We start from the raw sequence: 20,915 nt of genomic DNA, 5'->3' as shown, positions 1-20,915 counted from the left end.
TACTATACGCCTTACATTCATAATTTCAGCTGAGGGAGGGGGAGCGGCGCTGTGGAAGAGCAGAGTGGCACGTGAGAGGCGAGCTGTCATCTTCCCTTTACAAGCTTCAAAAATGCCTGTAGCTAATGAGATTGAATATAACAATAAAAAATAACAAAATATACACAGCTAGATCAGATTGCGTTTTAGATGTGACTTTAGAGTAGAGGGGAATTATTGAAACGGGATTTGTACACGGCATCCGCCGCTGCGAACATGTGGGGCAGGGCTGAAAAGTGGGGGGGGGCAATGGCCCCCTGGCCCCCCCGCTTCCGGCGCCCTTGATCCTCAGTTCATGTATATCCTCCCTGTGTGTGAAATGTGTGTAAACACCAGAGTGGAAAAGTAATTTACCCGTTGGGCATTAATAACTTAATCTTCTTCCAACTATATTTCCCTAAATTATGTTATCTCAGTTTTATTGTTTATTTTCGGCAGGTCTGTTTTGCATACAACAAAACTTATTATTTTAATTATATAGATCTAATTCAGTATTTTGTGGGTGCCAACACAATAATAACATTGTAAAAACATAAACAATGTGAATTTCTTTCAGTTTTTCTTTTCAAGTTTGGGTTACATTTTCTTTGATTGCTGTTATCTAACTCTTCTCCTGCGTCCGCGCGTCCTTCTGCCTGTCTGTAATTTCCAATACATTTAGTAGGTCATAAACTGTATGAATACAAAAAATTTCGAGTTGTTTTTTTATCTTCTAAGTAGAGTCCTTGGCAGTGTCACAGGTTCAAATCCGACGGCCCTGTGCTGCATGTTCTCCCCTGTCTCTCCTCTTTCCTGCCTATCTGTCTGTACAATAATGACAAAGTCCAAAAGACAATAATAAAAAGAGGGTTTTAATTAAATCTCTGGATTCGTTCCTGCAGAGGGGCTCATTGTGATGTCTGATGAAGTTTTTCTAAACATAAACTACAGAAAGAGACATGAAAGTCATTAAATCTTCCACCTGAAGGTTCTCTTATTGGAGTTAGTTTTTAAGGCTTTTCTATCACCTGACATATTCTACCTGACTATGATCCCAGTGCAGTCTGCTCATGCCATGAATTATTTAGTTGAGTTTGCTTACGCAGGCACTTTGGTTAAAGTTTCCACCTTCAGTGGAAGGGCAGATATCTTCGTCATCCTTGGACAGATGATGTACTTTGTGTCAGATCGATATGGACTGTTGGGTAAATGATATGCTCAGGGTCACTTTAACACCAGTTCAAGGTCCATCTGTCCAAGCCTCTCTGGTGTATGTGTATACAGACAGCTTTCTCACTATGAAGTCATTAGGATGTTGCAATGTGTGCCAAGATCCCTAGTGCTAGTCATCGAAGTGTACATGTATTTGTACATTTTGGGAGTGGATAATGCTCAAAAGTTAAATTTTAAAGATGATTGTGGAGTAAAACTGATTTATCCGTCTGCAACAAAGCTATTGCTCAGGACGTTAAATCAAAATGAATTCTGTGAAGCATTGACAAATCCTTTGGGGATACCTGGAAGGTTTTTTCCAAACGTTTTAGCTTTCTTGACATTTGCCCTTTGAACAATCATTCGTCACCACAAATAAAAGAAAGCATTTGTCTGTAAGTCAATTATGTTAGATTGTGTTTCCGCTTGTATTGTGCTGAATAGTTTCTGCCCCCTTGATCTGTAATTGAGTATGGTTGTCTGTGATTAGTGAGTCATTGGCTTGGAAAAACTCACAGGCTGGGGAAGGGGTGGGTTTAACTGCCTGCCTGAACTCCAGTAAACTCTGGTGAAGACCATTCAACTTAAACCCTTAAGCCATAATGATAAGTACAGCTTTACTTATCATAACCTTCACTGTTTTCCATTAGCAGAGTATTCTCACAATCACCATTTAACATTGCCTTTACATGCATTTTTAAAAGTGTAATCATACATTGATGTTACTAACTACACAGTGACAATATAATTATAACCACATACCATCCAATCTGATTCAAAATGTTATATGAGTACCATTCACAGCTACTGATGAGTCATACACTCACAACTCTAACACAAACCTGTTGCTTACACTGGGGGGCAGTATGCATTCACTTTTACACTGAAACCAAGAGGACAAGAAGCTGTGGCCAGCAGCGTTTCCTGCACAGAATCAACAATGCGATCACATTTAGGCAAGCAATTATTCTGCACTTTTAATGTGCAACAATAAGAAAAGATGTTCTCAAAGTGCAGTATTGCTTTCATTAAGTTGTGCATGCACAAACCCTATCTTGGCCAGTGTGTCTCGAGAATTGATGCATTCACTCTTATTTTCACATATTGTTGTTAAATGGATGATGACACTGATTGCATATACTGTATTTGTTGTTATGCTAGATAAACTTTGATGCACTTTGATGCAAACTGCAGCCTGCTTGCAGTTTAAACTCTCATTTGACATAATAGGCTTTTGATTAGAGATTTAGATGTCCCTCAGCAATCTATCCGGAACCAAAAGCCAGGTAAAGCAAAGTGAAAAAACTTTTCTCTGCAAGCTGCATGACTGTCTTACGCACACACACGTCTAGCCAGTTTAAAAGGCAGCAGTCCCCATGGAAACAGGTTTCTGATCTGCAGGAGCTCCATAAACGGAGTTCCTGATGGAGGGATGGGAAAGGGAGGGAGAAAGAGAGATGGGAGAGAGAGGGAGGGAGGGAGAGAGGACATTACCCAAAAGTTGAGTTCTTTAACACCTATACCTCACCATCCATGTGCAGTAGATTCAGTATGTGCACATGGAGTGAGAGGTCAGCATGTCATATGATCTTGTTGACCCCTGTTATGTATCATCCAGTTTTCATGTAACCTCATTGATAGTTTTATGGGGGGGAGTTTTTCATGTTGTCTGCAAGGGTCTAAAGACGTAGGCTGTCATATGCTGTTCATGTTGTAAAGCCCCCTGACGCAAATGTGTGATATTCAGTTCTAAAATAAAATGTCACTTGCCAATCTGATGCATCCAGGGTATCTTCTGATAGCAGTCACACCATGAGCCTTCAGTGTCCTCGTACATCTGGCAAGAATAATGACTCAGTCCTTCTTTAAATCTAAGTGGTCTCTGCCTGAAGGAAGGAAAAAACTGTGAATTAGGCTAGGTCAATTGCATGCCATTTTGCTATAGAAATCCCTCCCCACTCGTGGTAAATTGGGTGTGAATTTGAAAGGTAAATTACCCATTCAGACACAGAAAATGGTGTTGGTCTCCTCTATCATCTTCGGGTGGGACCTTAAGTTGAATCACATGGCCTTTTGTTTGTTTATTTCTGGCAAGCTCCTAATGGTCCCATGGAGGCACTGGGCGTGCTCTGTTCAGGCTGAAACATCTTGGCAGAGGCATTGTGATCAAAAATGGCTCCCTGTGCGGGTAAATTATTCGTTTCACCAACTATAAATACTTCCTTGAATCCTCCCTGATGATAATTACTGGTGTTCTGCAACCAGTGGCTCATTTTCAAGACATGTATTTTTAGGAAACTGTGATCTAAAATGGAAGTCCTTTTTTTAAATGGCAAATAAAAAAAAAAAACTACTTTCCTCACAAGTACAGTCTTTACATGAAGCATATAGAGAGAACAACTAATGATCTCGTATAACCCCACGTAAAGATAGGTCGGATGGAAAGAAAGTTTTCTAGCTCAAGCTAAAAAAATAAACCAAATAAAAGAAAATCACTGCTCCAAAAATACATTAAGTGTTACATTTGTTAATCATCTTTTGAAAAGTAATACATGTTTAATTTCCTTTACAGAAATGTCAGTGATGTTTAAAGGTATTTTGAAGGATAGTTACTGGAAGAAACAGCTCAGCCCACTCGAACACAATGGATGTTCTGTTCTCCATGAGAGGAACAAGCTTTTTGTTTGATTACCACCCACTATATCACAAAATCAACAGGCAATTCAACAAGTACCCAAACTTAAAATAACCTTTAAACATTTTAAAATTGTAATATGTTGGCAGACTGTACTGCATATCTGTTTGTGCAGAGAAGTATTGGTCAACCGTGTGTACACATTGATATTTTTCACAGAAAGATCTGGAAAATAACTGCAGGTATTTTTGGGGGTGATTTCAAGTGATCTGCACACCTTTGTTTTTCTTTTTTTCTGATTTGGTCCTCAGCTGAGAACCAATTTGTCTGAAGAAGTTGCTCTTGCGGTGCAATTTTGGCAAATCAGGGTCTGCGACTGTAATCACGTCCCCCAGCATAGAAAAGTCGCTTTTTCTTTCCTCACCTCATTAGTCCTCAGCAGGAAGCACACAGCAACACTCTGACATCACAACAGTTCCTCGGGCACTTGGTGAGAGCTGCGATAACAAAGGATTAATACTGAGCAACAACAAAATGTTTCATCCTGAAAAATACCAAGTAGTAAACAAAGGAAATCCCTGTCTATTAACTTTTCAAATACATTCTAAATGTATTTCACACATTAAATGAAACACCATGGTACATCGAGATTACATTATGTAAAGGTATACCAGTGGTGGAATGTAGTTAAGTACAATTTTACTGTACTTTAGGTATTTGTACTTTACCTGATTATTTTTCATTGAATGCTTCTATTCCACTACATTTATCTGACAGCTTTAGTTGCTTTGCAGATTCAGCAGATTATTAGCAAATTCAAAAATATAAATAAACTAATAGATTAACACTTAAATTTAATTATATGTTTAGATATCCAGCAGCAGTATACAGTAATTAAAATAAGCTCCACCTTTACTAGCTGTGATGGACACATGAATGCATCAATAATCAAACTATATTAATTTCATATACAGTATATGTTTCAGAAATGGGCCATTACACTAAACGAGTACTTTTACTTTTGGTACTTAAGTATGTTTTGATGCAAATACTTTTTTACTTTGACTTAGACTAGATTTCTACTTTTTAATAAAAATATTTTCCAATTAGGTATTGCTACTTCTACACAGTATCAAATATGTGTACATTTTCCAGCACTGTATAAGCTTAAAAAATATGTATATATTGTCACAGGAAGGTCACAAGCTGCAGATGCTGCTCAGTAGAACCGTGTTCTTCGTTGACTAACATCTCAATTATGTTATCCTCCTCCTACTGTTGGATTCAATTAATCATTTTATGCTAATAAATGTGTTTACTGTCGTCCCACTGAAAGGCAAAAATAAAACTATAATGAAACAATAACTGCGTTGGTAGTGTGAAATATGACAAGTAGTAAACCTCCTTCTTCTGAGTCCTCTCTTCTATAAGCGAGGAGACAAAACATGAATGGAGGACTCAGACATGACAGCACTGTCAATGGACTGGACTACTCATTCAGGAAGAAAAAAAACGTGTAAAAAGTGTTGAAAACAAGCTCTGGGTCTATCATGTTATTGTCCATCGACATTATAATAATGTGCCTTTGCAATAAGCGAGTCAAGCAGAAAGCTGCACTTAAGTGAAAGTGCTGCGTAATGCTCAAAGTATGTTCCATTGAACGAGTTGCCACTTGAGGACGAGTTTCCATAGCTACGGGTTCATCAGAATGCAGGACATGTGCTATCTAGCTCCACTTGAGATGTAAGCGAGGAGACGAGCAGGTGGAATTGATGCACTCTGCAGAGTCACAAATGGTACCATTAAGTTCAATCAGAAGCAGGCGTCCATCCGATAACTTCAGGCTGTTGTCTGGATAGTTCATCCTGACAGTCTTTACACCACAGAAGACCACGGTATGGCGTTGGCCCATCTGAAAGTTAACTACCGGCTCTATAACAGACTTACCTGAAGGTTGATACTTGGAGGGTTGCCATGTTTCAGAGCTCTGAATGGCTGCATGCACCTCTAATTGTTTCAGTGACTCAGCCTGATTATCACACTTAGGGATGGGGGTGCAATCAAAGAAAATAAATGAGATGGCATCCAATTATCTGCCAATATGTTGTTCATATCTTACTATTGAGTCGAAAAATTACCTCAAAATGTGTCTGTTGTTTTCCTGTACAATGTTTGAACTCGTTTATATTTAAATTGGCTGATGTGTGAAGGGTGGAATGATATGAAGTACATTGGCTACTTGTACTTAACCTAAGTATTTAAATTCTATGCTACTTTTTACTTTTACTCCTTTACATTTTAGAAGCCTTAAGTGTACTTTTACTCTACTACATCTATTTGACAGCTATAGTTACTAGCTACTTTACAGATTCAGATTTAAGCTAAGACTAAAATATGAATCAACTGATAAATCATCATATTAACATGTTATACCAGGTTAAGATCTCCAGCAGGAGTATACCAAGTCATTTAGACTAGAGTACCTCTTAAAACAGCTGTGAAAGACACTTAAATGCAAAACTAATCCTATGTTTGTAATGTCATTTTCTAAAGTAGACCAGTTCACATAATGAGTACATTTACTTGTAAAAGAGTATTTGGGTATTTGGTATTGCTACTTTTATGGCATGGGTGGTGTTTTTTTCTGCACCTGTCACTTTGTTCATCATTTGCAGGTACATTTGTTCATGATAAATAAATACTGTATTTAGTTATACTCCTAGTTGCATTGCCTCATGCTGCAGAAGTAGACTACTTTGCTTAGTTTACTCACAGTTTTTTTTATTGGGTGATATATTCTGAATAAAAATGCAGGGTCAGAACCTGCTAGGACAGCTTTTCAACGGAAGTGGGAGCAATCGGAAGTGTTTTTCACTCGACTGTCACAGGGGTAACCCGTAATGATCCTGCTGCTCTTGACCTTGCCACAGCGCTTTGACCTCTGCCTCCCTGCAGCCACTGGAGCCGGGGCACTTCCGGTTGTTCAGGCTTTCTCTCGGGTCTGAGCAGGGACCTGGCAGCCGCCACTACAGCCTGTCAGTATCACAGAGATGTATTCAGCTCCATTCTCTCTTCTCCCCTCAAGGGCAGCCTACTTCCTGTTGCTGGGTTACACTAATTGCAGCATTAGTATTCTGTATTGAGCTGCAGCCGGAAGCTGAGGCTCCAGCAGACACCGATGGCCAGTGCAAGCCATTGTAATTACAAAACCGCAGAGACCCTCTGTACTCTTTGTCTGAGTTCCTCTAACCAACACAGCTTCTGTCTGCATTCATTTTGCTCTCCTGAATTGTTTAGATGTTGCAACATTCTATGAACAACCTCTTGTTGATTTTGCAAGGCATACAAAAGGCACTACAAAATGCATGAAAGCTAAATTGCCATTATCTATGGAAATCATCAGTTAGACTAATTAGGAATTATGTTTGTTAATTTGCTTAGTATGTGCAGCAAGACACAACTCTAATATGAAATCAGATATTGGCATTAATGAACAATTCCACCTGTTGCAATGGCTTTCATTTAGATGTCATCCTATTATGCTGTCAGGTCTGCAGTGACATGCAGTGTGTTTGTATTGGCGTTATCTATATAGAACATCTATTGTTCTTTTGCACGTCCTGCCTCACACTCACACTCTTCATTCAAAGTCATTTCATTTTTTCTGAGTAAAGACATCACCACAGCAACAGGGCTTTCACAAGCTCAGGTTTCCTTCATATGTCAGACTCAGTTACCATGACAACATGTTTAATGGTGAAGTTCCAGAACAGAGGAGCTCCCTGAAGAAATATCATCTTAAATAGATTTTCTTTTTTTGTGAGAAACATTATTCTGAATGTGGAGTCCAGTGCTGAACAAACAGAGCATGCATGCAAAGTGTGTTTGCAGCATGTTTCTTTGTAAACATGCAGAGGCGTGGGCACTCATTTTAAATATCACAGTTGTTGGTGCTCACTCAGTGACGCAAGATATCTGCTGCAGCCTGCGTCTCTGCCTGACCTGGCCAGAGGCTGTCGGAGCACTTGTGTCTTTATGAGATTAAGGTATTTATCAGACACAAACAAGCCCAGCCTACACCCTTTTTTGCAGTTCTTTCTCACTTCCTGTTAAAAACATTGTCTGTGTGCCCAGAATCCCTTGATCTAAATCTGTTCCAACAGAAGCTTGGAAAAGACTGCACTTTTCATAATTCTGCATGCAGACCATGATATACCACATGGATTTCATGTCCACCTGTCTTTCTTTCTCACTTTTTTCTCAGGGTTTATGTGCGTCATTCGACCACCTGTGTGAGGCTAACCCCTCTGCAGTTCTTTTATCAGGGGTAGTCAGTGTGTTATAACTAAATCACATGCTTCTGCATGTCAATATCAATGTAATTCATGGACTGACATAAACCATTTAGAGGTGAAGAACATATATTCTGTTATGAAAGAGAAGGGCAACAATTATCTCATCAACAGCTGGAGGCAATGCAATAAACAAAGAGAAAAATAACTGAATCCATCAACGGTATGTTTTATGTTGTGAGGAGCATTTGTGTGGCATGTTTAGATTGTGCACTTACAGTGGTGGGCAAATCCATTAAAAGCAACCACTTACTGTGCTGCGCAAACACTTCTGTAGCAGAGGTTTTATACAGAATACACGCCCTGATCTGCAAAGCACAAATGGTCACCTTTGTAAATAAAAACATGTTGAGGAAGATATTAACCCCGCGGAAGACATATAAAAGACTGTAACGTAAATCTGGGGCAGAGGACAGTAAGTCAAATGTATGTTTTGTACCTTTTAAAGCTTTTCTTTTAATTAGCTAAAGTATGACGTATTAAACTAAAACCTGTTTTAAAGTTTAAAATTACATTTTAAAGTGGATGGTTAAAGATATTTCTTTCTTTGTCTCTGACTCTGCAGCATCCCTCAGCTCTATAGCCTTTTAGCATCCTTTACCTCATTGTTTTGGTTTGACAGACTGCAAATGTATTTCTTTAATTGTAAAAATAAAAATATTATAAAACTCCCATTCTCTCTTATTTAGCGACCAGCTAGTGAACATACTGTACATCGTGGAACATTTAGCAGGCAACTGTTTGCTAGTGTTGCAGAAACTTGATTTGATGTTTGCTTATTTCTTTCAGCTTGCTTTCTGACAACATACCCCTGCCCATATAACAGAGCAGTGCTTTAAATGTCATGAGAGGCATAATGCATTTCATCTAGCTTTTCTCAATGTTAGGCAAGCCAGGTTCATTGTGCAGCCCAATCCCATACAACATCTTAAAGGATTTGAAAAGATTAAAACAGCTTATTGACACAGGGCGAGCTCTCTTGAAATCCCCTGTGCAGAATGAACAAGAGACCCCCAGAGCAAAGCAATTCAAAGGGTGACCCTAACCACATAATTTCATTTCATTTCAAACCTGCTCAAGTAGTTCCACATGAAACATAAAAACATAAATAGAACAACAAAAGGACATCATACAGCATCATTTACATAATTATCCACATAAACAGGTACCTATAGCTTCCGATTGACTAGCAGCCAACCGAGCTTTAAAAACATTTAGTGGCACCAGATTGCTCAGTTTCTATTTCAGTTGCAGACTATTCCAAGACAGAGGAGCTGCGCATCTAAAAGCTGTCTTCCCTAAGACAGTCCTAGCAGTTGGCACATTTAATAAAACCACAGCATGCAATCTCAGGCAGTAGCCACTTACAATTCGCCGTGAGATCAGGGAGCAGATATAAGATGGAAGTTTCCCTAACATGGCTTTGTATATAAAAATGTACCAGTGACTGAGCCTCCGTACAGTTAGTGAAAGTGAACCAGCCCTTGCATACAGGGTACAGTGATGGGTTAATGCTTTACAGTTTGTCACAAATCTTAGTGCACTGTGATACGCAGCATCTAATAATGGCTTCAGTTAATACAAAAAACACAAAAGATAAAACTCTGTACTCTAAATCCTTGAAAATGAACATTGGCCAAATTCTGATAAGTACTACATCTAAGTCCAATACAATTAATTCCAAGGATTGAGTCCAGTGATTTCATTCTTTTGCATTAATTCCAATTAAAACATACTTATTTATTTGGATACATTTTGTATTCAAGGTATTAAACAAGGGCCAATTAAGATATTATTTAATCTCTGTTGGTTACCGCAAACAGATTTCCTTTAATACAATAGCGGAATTACTTCAAACTTTCAAAATGTCTATGTTTCTTCTTTTCCCGTGGGGAAAGGATCACTCGGCAGCACTCCGACTGTGTCAGTGAATTGCAGTGATCACAACGATTTGACAAAAAGCTTAAGGTTTCAGTTGCTGCCTTCTGGAGAGGTACCATGACATGGACATTGAAAATCCATCTGTTGCCTCAAGCATGCGATCGTTACACAAACTCGCAGAGTGGCAAGCACACAGATCCTTTCTATGGAGACTTTCCACCTAATTTCTCTGCTCTCATTCAGTGTTTATTGCAAAGATGGTAACATATTGAGTGCCATTTCGTGAAGGATATTATCACAGCATTCCTTTACAGAGGGAGAATAGATATGCAAATAATTATTTAAATGATCCTCGAGGTTAACCTTCAGTTTGTGTTACAGGCATGTGTTGTGCAGGGAGGCTTTCACAGAGAATGCTTATTGTGAGAATGACACCTATTCTTCTGCAGACATTGAAGTACAGTACTATTGTCAGACATTTCTACTTGACTCTTATAGTTCCTATGTGAGGCTGGTGTGCAGACAGGTTGTACTGTATGAATTAAAAATCACAGAAAGATAACAGAGATGAGGTAATAAAATAAAAAATAAAATAATATGCACTTCCCCCCATATTTATGCCAACATCATATTATTAATTGAATGTGTCTCCACTGGGTGTACATTTCAGATTGCAGTGTTTGAATTTCCCATGTATTTTAGAATGAATCTGTCTTTTTTCTCTTTCTTTGTCTTTCACCCTCTTGGTCTCTTTTCAAACTGTATTCAATGACGTCTGTTTCTACTCAAGAGCAATCATTCATATTTTCATTGTGTCCAATTACTGCAATCAGCCCACTCGCTCTGCTTGCTCACTGTGTTCTGTATGTCAGTGTGTGTGCTGTTTGTGTATTTTTGCACATTTAATTTGTGTCTGACTAGGAATGAAAAGGGTCTGACAAATTGTTGAGGCTAGCCGTTTCACATTTTATCCAATGATGTCAATCACATTTTAGGGGCTGCAAAAACTACAGAGAAAAACACCTACTGCAATCACTCCCTGCAAGTACCAGCTCAGAGAGGCAATTAGAAGTGCTGAGAGCTTGGAGCAGTCCTCGAGAAAGCAATACATCACTTTATTTGACAGAAGGCTTCTCCGGACACCAGCACCTTTGGTGACTTCCTATGCTTAAAGTATTTCCTCTGTGCAAGATGGTACTCTGCAACATTCATCTTCTGCAGAGACAGAAAGCACTCCACCTGTTTGCAGGACATACCCCTGACTTGTTAACCAAATCATTTGAAATAGGCATGATTATGCATGCTTTTTTTTGTCAAATGCATTTAAAAACAAGCTAAATGTTGCACCTATTTGTAAGAAGGTGATCTATTTAAAGTTGTAATGATTTGAAGCCTGGTTGATTAGGGAACACCCTTGGCAAACACACAGCAAACACTGTCTGCACATATAAAGGAGCAACAGGTGTTTACATGTCTGTATGTTTACAGTGCAGGGAAAAAAAACACAGGTTTGTGCACCATGTGACGAATATTATTATTATTGCTTTATATATAACAATGATTATAATTACATTTATGTGCAAATGACACTTGCTATCCGTTAAAATCCATCACCAAATCATACATTAAGAACATCATTATTTGATATAACATCTTCTGAATGTGCTAGTTTGTGCATCAGAACACTTTTTTTCTAGTTGAATTTGTCATCATGTGTCATAGTTCACTGTTTCCGGTTAGATTTTTATTTGAAAAGCAGCAGCCTTGGGCTTTTGTCAGGAATAAAAGCCATACAGAAGAAGCTAATTGATTCTTTCTGCATTTCTCTGAACACCTGTAACTCAGGGCAAACACAAAAACCTGAGTGAGATATTGTATCACCTTGTTTATTCAGCTCGATGTCTCAGCCTTTAGAGGAATATACGGTAACAGATTTAAGAGGGCAGAGGAATTATCTGGGGTAGGAGGAGTGAGATTGTGAAGGGCTTTATTTTCCACAGCGGAAGTGACCATAAGGGCTCAAAAGATCTGCTGTCATAGGAGCAGTTTAATAACACAGCATACAGCGAGGTGGAAGGAGATCAAGGTATCCTGTAAGAAACTATAATCCTTACTTATACCTAGGGAAGATTTAATATGTATCCATGATCAAATGTAATGCTTTTTTATTTACCTGGTTATTTGAAGCTGCTATCTGCATGGCAGAGATTATGTTGTTTTCATATGTTTACCTGGTCGTGCTTGGAGAAAACAACATCAGTAATTTACACCTTAATCAAACTTCAAAGCTTGTTAGAGACAGTGGATGGTGACCGTGTGATCAATTAAAGGGAGTCAGTGGACCTTCAATTACGATTGTTTTTGTGACTTGTGTGTCAGGGGTGAGCAGAGCAGGAAGGACCTGTTAACTGTGTTCTTATTCTCAGCGTCCAGGAAAGAGAAGCTTAAAAAGGAGACTAAATGGAGTCTCTGGAGGTTCAAAATTGGTACTTTAATAATAAAAAGGCTGGTAAAATCACAAACAGGATATTGTTCGGTAGGAGAGAAAGTCTGCAGCTTCCTCTCCCAGGTGCTGGCCGTGCAGAAGAGAGCTTACAAGCATTCCTCCTTCCCGCTTGCTCGCTGTTCGCTCCTCCTCTCTGTGAGCTGTAGTGACGTAAGGGACTTCCCCCTCTCGTTCGTCTGTGTCCGATATCGCGTTAAACAGAGGATTTCGACATTTTACATTCATTGCTTACTTCCACATGCCTTTTCTCCTCCTTATCTCTTTCATAACTTTATATGTAATACATGTTAACGGCGTCAATAGCCACTTTAATGATACTAATGGGCGGTAGTCCCGGATGTCGTCATGAAGGATTTTCAGAATAAAAGCTTAACAACTGGTTGTGCACAAGAACTTCTGGTTTTTCAGTATAAAACAGCATTTAAACTGACGGTATGTTTAAGGTACATTATGCTATCCAAACATTGATTTTAATTTCTAACAGACCCAATTGCAGGACATACAATGGTTTAAAGTAAAAATAGCTTTATTTCAAGTCAAAACATTTAACAGAACTCTCTCCCTTGTGAAAGACTCAAGAATCCCCCAACCACCAACAGTAAACCAGAACTTAAATACATGCAGAACTAATCAGAGGACACAGCTGGGCAGGACAGGAAAAACACAAGGGGTGTTTCTCAATGTCGAGGACGCTTGCTTGATAGCACATGTCTTCCAAGTCACTTGCTTCAGAAGCGAGGCAAGAATAGCCTCAGAAAACGAAGAATTGTGGAACAGGCTAACAGGTGTGCAGGTGTGCGTCATATGCGAGGCCCCGCCTTAAATGGAGCGCAATTTCCACCAAAGATTTGGAAATTGGTCCGTGCGCAAAGAATTGTGGGGATTTTAAGACCACGGAGTCTACACATGTGCAGCCTCGACATTTCTCGCTACGAAGTACGCCGGCCTCGGTAGAATTCCAAGTATGCTGGACATTGGAACAGTCCTTCGGCGGCACTCGATGACGTACGTGTAGTGTGCTTGAAATAGTGGCTCTGGAGCAGCCTTCCTCGACACTGAGAAACACCCAAGGGCACCTGAGGCCTGTAGCCTACTACGAAACCGAATTTTCCAATATGGTCCAGCTGCAGCCGCAGCCAGTACACGACACGCCCCCTACACGACACGCCCACCTGACACGACACTGCGGTGGCTGAGAGACATTAGGCTTGTTTGAGACGAGCGAGACCGACGCAGACCTGCGCAATTGCGACCGCCGTCTTGCTAGTGCGTTGCATGATGGTTAGTCATTTTGTCCGACAATATGGCCCCGTCTCAGGTCGACTATTTTCATTTCCTCGCTCCTCGGTCCTCGATCTCACCGGAAGTTGATTTGTCTGCGCCATCTTGAGTACCGTCCCATGGCTCTTATTTCTGCCGGAGGACCGAGGAGCGATAATGGAGGAGCGATAACCGAGGAACCACCAGACCATCCTCCGATGAAATCCTCAGATACTCGCCCCGCCCCCTTACTGTGTATCGCTCACTGATTGGACGATGCAGCGCATGCACTGATCTGATGCTTCTTGACATGAGTCGTTTCCCAGCGGAGTGAAGAAAATACATGAAACTCACGAGAGTCACTCCTCAGTTTATACTGTGTTTTGTTTCAAATAATGTATCATTTAGTTACAAATATGTGATATATCTGAATAACAAAGTGGTCAAAAATCATTTTATTCATTTATTGGAAACATTTTCATGATCGCTTTTTTCGTTTTACATTTTCATTTATTGTCATTTCCATTCAGTCAGTCATTAAGTGCTATTAAAATGTTAATGTGCTACATATCCACACAAACAAACAAAGTGTGCAATCCAATGAATGTTAATCTAACTGGGTTTTGATAGATAATATATCTCTTTTTCTTCTCTCAATTATTTTATTTCTATTGTGCACTCAATATTAATCAAACTATTGTTCGTTTATACATTTTAAGAATGGCGTTTATCTTTTTTGAGAATGAGTTCTTATTTTATTTTTATTTATTGGGGTCTACAACAGATGATACAAATGTTTGTCTCAGTAAAAAATGTGTGGCGGGGGTATTTGTGAAAATAACGGGGACAGGGGGCCCTTCTCACTTCTCTTATTTTTCATGTCCTCGCTCCTCGGTCTCGGTCTCACCGGAAGTTGATTTGTCTGCGCCATCTTGAGTGGCGTCCCAATGGCCTTATTTTTGCCGGAGGACCGAGCAGCGAGGAGCGAGGAGCGATAATGGAGGAGCTATAACCGAGGAACCACCAGACCATCCTCCGATGAAATCCTCAGACACTCGCCCCGCCCCCTTGGACGATGCAGTGCATGCACTGATCTGATGCTTCTTGATATGAGAGCAGTTTCCCAGCGGAGTAAAGAAAATACATGAACCTCACGAGAGTCACTCCTCAGTTTATACCGTGTTTTGTTTCAATTCATGTATCATTTAGTTACAAATATGTGATATATCTGAACAACAAAGTGGTCAAAAATCATTTAATTCATTTTTTGGAAACATTTTCATGATCGCTTTTTTCGTTTTACATTTTCATTTATTGTCATTTCCATTCAGTCAGTCATTCAGTGCTATTTAAAATGTGAATTTGCTACATATCCACACAAACAAACAAAGTGTGCAATCCAATGAATGTTAATCTTACTGGGTTTTGATAGATAACATATCTCTTTTTCTTCTCTCAATTATTTTATTTCTATTGTGCACTCTAATCAATATTAATCCAACTAATGTTCGTTTATAGATTTTAAGAATGGCGTTTATCTTTTTTGAGAATTAGTTCTTATTTTATTTTATTTATTTGGGTCTACAACAGATGATACCAATGTTTGTGTCAGTAAATGTGTACTAACAGAGGCGGGGGGGGGTGTGCGGAAATAACGGGGACAGAGCTGCTGTCAGACGATCTGCTGTGCTGTGTCATCACAAACGGACGTCGCTTCACGTGACACTCTGGAGGAAAGGACGTCCCATTGCTCTTAAAACTCATTTCCCTGCTTCTCGTGGTTTCCTTGCATCTCTCCATGCTTCCCTGGTGGGAGGGACTAGTCGCAGGGAAACGACGCAAGTGAGGGACGCAAGGAATCCATTTAACCGAAGTGAGAAGGGCCCAGAGTTGCTGTCAGACGAACAGCTGTGCGGCGTCATCACAAACGAACGTCGCTTCACGTGACGCTCCGGAGGAAAGGACGTCCCATTGCTCTTAAAACTCATTTCCCTGCTTCTCGTGGTTTCCTTGCATCTCTCCATGCTTCCCTGGTGGGAGGGACTAGTCGCAGGGAAACGACGCAAGTGAGGGACGCAAGGAATCCATTTAACCGAAGTGAGAAGGGCCCAGAGTTGCTGTCAGACGAACAGCTGTGCGGCGTCATCACAAACGGACGTCGCTTCACGTGACGCTCCGGAGGAAAGGACGTCCCATTGCTCTTAAAACTCATTTCCCTGCTTCTCGTGGTTTCGTTGCATCTCTCCATGCTTCCCTGGTGGGAGGGACTAGTCGCAGGGAAACTACGCAAGTGAGGGACGCAAGGAATCCATTTAACCGAAGTGAGAAGGGCCCAGAGTTGCTGTCAGACGAACAGCTGTGCGGCGTCATCACAAACGGACGTCGCTTCACGTGACGCTCCGGAGGAAAGGACGTCCCATTGCTCTTAAAACTCATTTCCCTCAGGTCGACTATTTTCTGCGCCATCTTGAGTACCGTCCCATGGCTCTTATTTCTGCCGGAGGACCGAGGATCGAGGAGCGAGGAGCGATAATGGAGGAGCTATAATCGAGGAACCACCAGACCATCCTCCGATGAAATCCTCAGATACTCGCCCCGCCCCCTTACTGTGTATCATTCACTGATTGGACGATGCAGTGCATGCACTGATCTCATGCCTCTTGACATGAGAGCAGTTTCCCAGCGGAGTGAAGAAAATACATGAACCTCACGAGAGTCACTCCTCAGTTTAAACTGTGTTTTGTTTCAATTCATGTATCATTTAGTTACAAATATGTGATATATCTGAACAACAAAAATCATTTTATTCATTTATTGGAAACATTTTCATGATCGCTTTTTTCGTTTTATATTTTCATTTATTGTCATTTCCATTCAGTCAGTCATTCAGTGCTATTTAAAATGTTAATGTGCTAAATATCCACACAAACAAACAAAGTGTGCAATCCAATGAATGTTAATCTAACTGGGTTTTGATAGATAACATATCTCTTTTTCTTCTCTCAATTATTTTATTTCTATTGTGCACTCTAATCAATATTAATCAAACTATTGTCCGTTTATATATTTTAAGAATGGCGTTTATCTTTTTTGAGAATGAGTTCTTATTTTATTTTATTTATTGGGGTCTACAACAGATGATACAAATGTTTGTGTCAGTAAATGTGTGGCGGGGGTGTTTGTGAAAATAACGGGGACAGAGCTGCTGTCAGACGAACAGCTGTGCGGCGTCATCACAAACGGACGTCGCTTCACGTGACGCTCCGGAGGAAAGGACGTCCCATTGCTCTTAAAACTCATTTCCCTGCTTCTCGTGGTTTCCTTGCGTCCCTCCATGCTTCCCTGGAGGGAGGGACTAAACACAGGGAAACGACGCAAGTGAGGGAAGCAAGGATTTCATTTAACCGACCTGAGACGGGGCCCCTGCCTCTCGTGGTTTCCTTGCGTCCTCACGCATGCTTCCCTGGTGGGAGGGACTAAACGCAGGGAAACGACGCAAGTGATTGAAGCAAGGATTTCATTTAACCGACCTGAGACGGGGGCTGCTTTTCAGGTCGATTAAATGAAATCCTTGCTTCCCTCACTTGCGTCGTTTCCCTGCGTTTAGTCCCTCCCACAAGGGAAGCATGGAGGGACGCAAGGAAACCACGAGAAGCAGGGAAATGAGTTTTAAGAGCAATGGGACGTCCTTTCCTCCGGAGCGTCACTTGAAGCGACGTCCGTTTGTGATGACGCTGCACAGCTGATCGTCTGACAGCAGCCAGCTCTGTCCCCGTTATTTCCACACACACCCCCGCCTCTGTTAGTACACATTTACTGACACAAACATGTGTATCATCTGTTGTAGATCCCAATAAATAAAATAAGAACTCATTCTCAAAAAAGATAAACGCCATTCTTAAAATGTATAAACGAACAATAGTTTGATTAATATTGATTAGAGTGCACAAAAGAAATAAAATAATTGAGAGAAGAAAAAGAGATATGTTATCTATCAAAACCCAGTTAGATTAACATTCATTGGATTGCACACTTTGTTTGGCTATGTAGCACATTAACATTTTAATAGCACTTAATGACCGACTGAATGGAAAGGACAATAAATGAAAATGTAAAACGAAAAAAGCGATCATGAAAATGTTTCCAACAAATGAATAAAATGATTTTTGACCACTTTGTTGTTCAGATATATCACATATGTGTAACTAAATGAAACATGAATTGAAACAAAACACGGTATAAACTGAGGAGTGACTCCCGTGAGGTTCATGTATTTTCTTCACTCTGCTCTCATGTCAAGAAGCATGAGATCAGTGCATGCACTGCATGCACTGCATCGTCCAATCAGTGAGCGATACACAGTAAGGGGGCGGGGCGAGTATCTGAGGATTTCATCGGAGGATGGTCTGGTGGTTCCTCGATTATCGCTCCTCCATTATCGCTCCTCGATCCTCGGTCCTCGGTCCTCCGGCAGAAATAAGAGCCATGGGACGGTACTCAAGATGGCGCAGGCAAATCAACTACCGGTGAGACAGAGGACCGAGGAGTGAGGAAATGAAAATAGTCGACCTGAGAAGCAGCCGGGGCCTTGCTCTGGAGGCTCGCCTACATGAGATGTTGAAATCTCGCGGGACAAAGACGCCCGCAGACTTGAGAGCGAGGCGGCGCAGTTTATCTCCACGGGCTGCGGAAGCGAAATGCTTGATTGGAAACGACTCGCTGGTATCTCGAGCTCAGCGCTCATTGGTGGTTTTTACCCCGTGCTGGTGATGAAACTCTCCAATTGGCTCGGCAAAAGTGTGTTGTTGTTTTGTGTCAGTTTTACGTCGCCACTTCCATTCACATTTTTCATCATTGTTCCACAATGTTTATCATCATGAAATTAATATCTATATATGTTATACTATACTTGCACTGCTTACCGTTTTCATACTTTAGATATCTTAGCATATTCATACACACTGTTCATTCTGTTCATACTGCTCATAGGCTACTGTGTATATCTAGTGTGTTCATACCCCTCACTGTTTATTCATCATTCAATTCATTCTTTATTTTATTCTGTAGATTGTGTATTACTTTTCACTTTACTGCTTTTTGCACTCCTGGTTAGAAGCTAAACTGCATTTCGTTGTCTCAGTAGGCTACCTGTAATATGTGCAATAACAATAAAGTTGATATAATCTTGAGCAGGAACACATGTATTTACTTATCGGACATTAACGATTAAACACATTTGTGCATTCTTTATAAATGCAAACCGAGTCAAGCCGACTCCGGAGGTGGCGGTATGCACCTTAAAGTTGTTTGCAATCCGCCAAAAAACCAAGAGAAGAAGAAGAGGAGGAAGAAGCCAGGCTTGTTTGAGACAAGCGAGACCTGCGCAGACCTGCGCAATTTCGATCAACGTCTGGCTCGTGCGTTGCATGATGGTTAGTCATTTTGTCCGACTTGCTCTGGAGGCTCGCCTACATGAGACGTTGAAATCTCGCGGGACAAAGACGCCCGCAGCCTTGAGAGCGAGGCGCGGCGAGGCGGCGCAGTTCCTCTCCACGGGCTGCGTAAGCGAAATGCTTGATGGGAAACGACTCGCTGGTATCTCGAGCTGAGCGCTCATTGGTGGTTTTTTCCACGTGCTGGTGATGAAACTCTCCAATTGGCTGGGCAAAAGTTTGTTGTTGTTTTGTGTCAGTTTTACGTCGCCACTTCCATTCACATTTTTCATCATTGTTCCACAATATTTATCATCATTAAATTAATATCCATATATTTTATACTATACTTGCATTGCTTACCGTTTTCATACTTTATATATCTTAGCATATTCATACACACTGTTCATACTGCTCTCAGGCTGCTGTGTATATCTATAGTGTATTCATACCCCTCACTGTTTATTCATCATTCAATTCATTCTATATTTTATTCTAGATTGTGTACATTACTTTTCACTTTACTGCTTGTTGCACCTGGTTAGAAGCTAAACTGCATTTCGTTGTCTCAGTACCTGTAATATGTGCAATAACAATAAAGTTGAATCTAATCTTGAGCAGGAACAAATGTATTTACTTAGTACATATCTGACATTAACGATTAAACACATGTGTGCATTCTTTATAAATGCAAACCGAGTCAAGCCGACTCCGGAGGCAGCAGTATGCACCTTCAAGCTGTTTGCAATCCGCCAAAAAACCGAGAGAAGAAAAAGAAGAAGACGACTCCGAGCTGTCCGACTTCAGGCAAGCTTTTTGAGACCTCCCCTGGCTGCGATCGGCTATTCTCGTCTACTTTCGAGGCGAGCCACAACGCGTCTCAAACAAGCCTACTGACTCCGAGCTGTCCGACTTCTGGGTTGCGTTCCGATAATCCAAAAATCAGCTCCTAAATTCTAACCCTATCTCCTATTCCTTGACCTCTGAGTGAAACGTCACGGGGTTAAGGGATAGTGGATAGGAGAATTCAAAAGGACTTAGGAGAAGAGACCGCAGTACTTTAGAGCAGTGGTTCCCAAACTTTTTGTGCCCAAGGCACACCAAAGGACAAGTAAAAATCTCAAGGCACACCTATTGTGCAATATAGCCCTTATAACACGTGTTATCACTCATATCATGTAAAATGTCTGTAAATGTGCATAATTATTTACTAATGCCAAATAAAATGTGACAAAGACAACTATATTACTCGTGAAATATTTATTAACTAAATATTTCAAAAAATTTATTTGAAACTTTATCAAATTAGGCTTCATCAAAGCAGCAACACACTCATTTAAACCAGACAGGTCACACAATTAAAAATGAGGCTAAGGAAACTCAGCAGAAATTCAGCACAGAAAACTGTCAATGCAAGGAAGCTGCATTGTCCATGGTCCTGAACTACGAATTATAAATGTATTACTTTAAAAAAAGTAATATATTACACTACTTCGTTACTATCTACATAAAGTAACTCGTTACTTTACTCGCCGAGCACGTACGAACTGCGCATGCGTGAGTGGCAATAACTTTCCTTACTGGCAGGCGGCGGTAGTGTGTATTTGTCATTCAAAACA

Source organism: Gymnodraco acuticeps, unplaced genomic scaffold (assembly GCF_902827175.1).
Source record: "Gymnodraco acuticeps unplaced genomic scaffold, fGymAcu1.1, whole genome shotgun sequence".
Classification (NCBI taxonomy): domain Eukaryota; kingdom Metazoa; phylum Chordata; class Actinopteri; order Perciformes; family Bathydraconidae; genus Gymnodraco; species Gymnodraco acuticeps.
Note: the sequence above shows the minus strand (reverse complement) of the source record.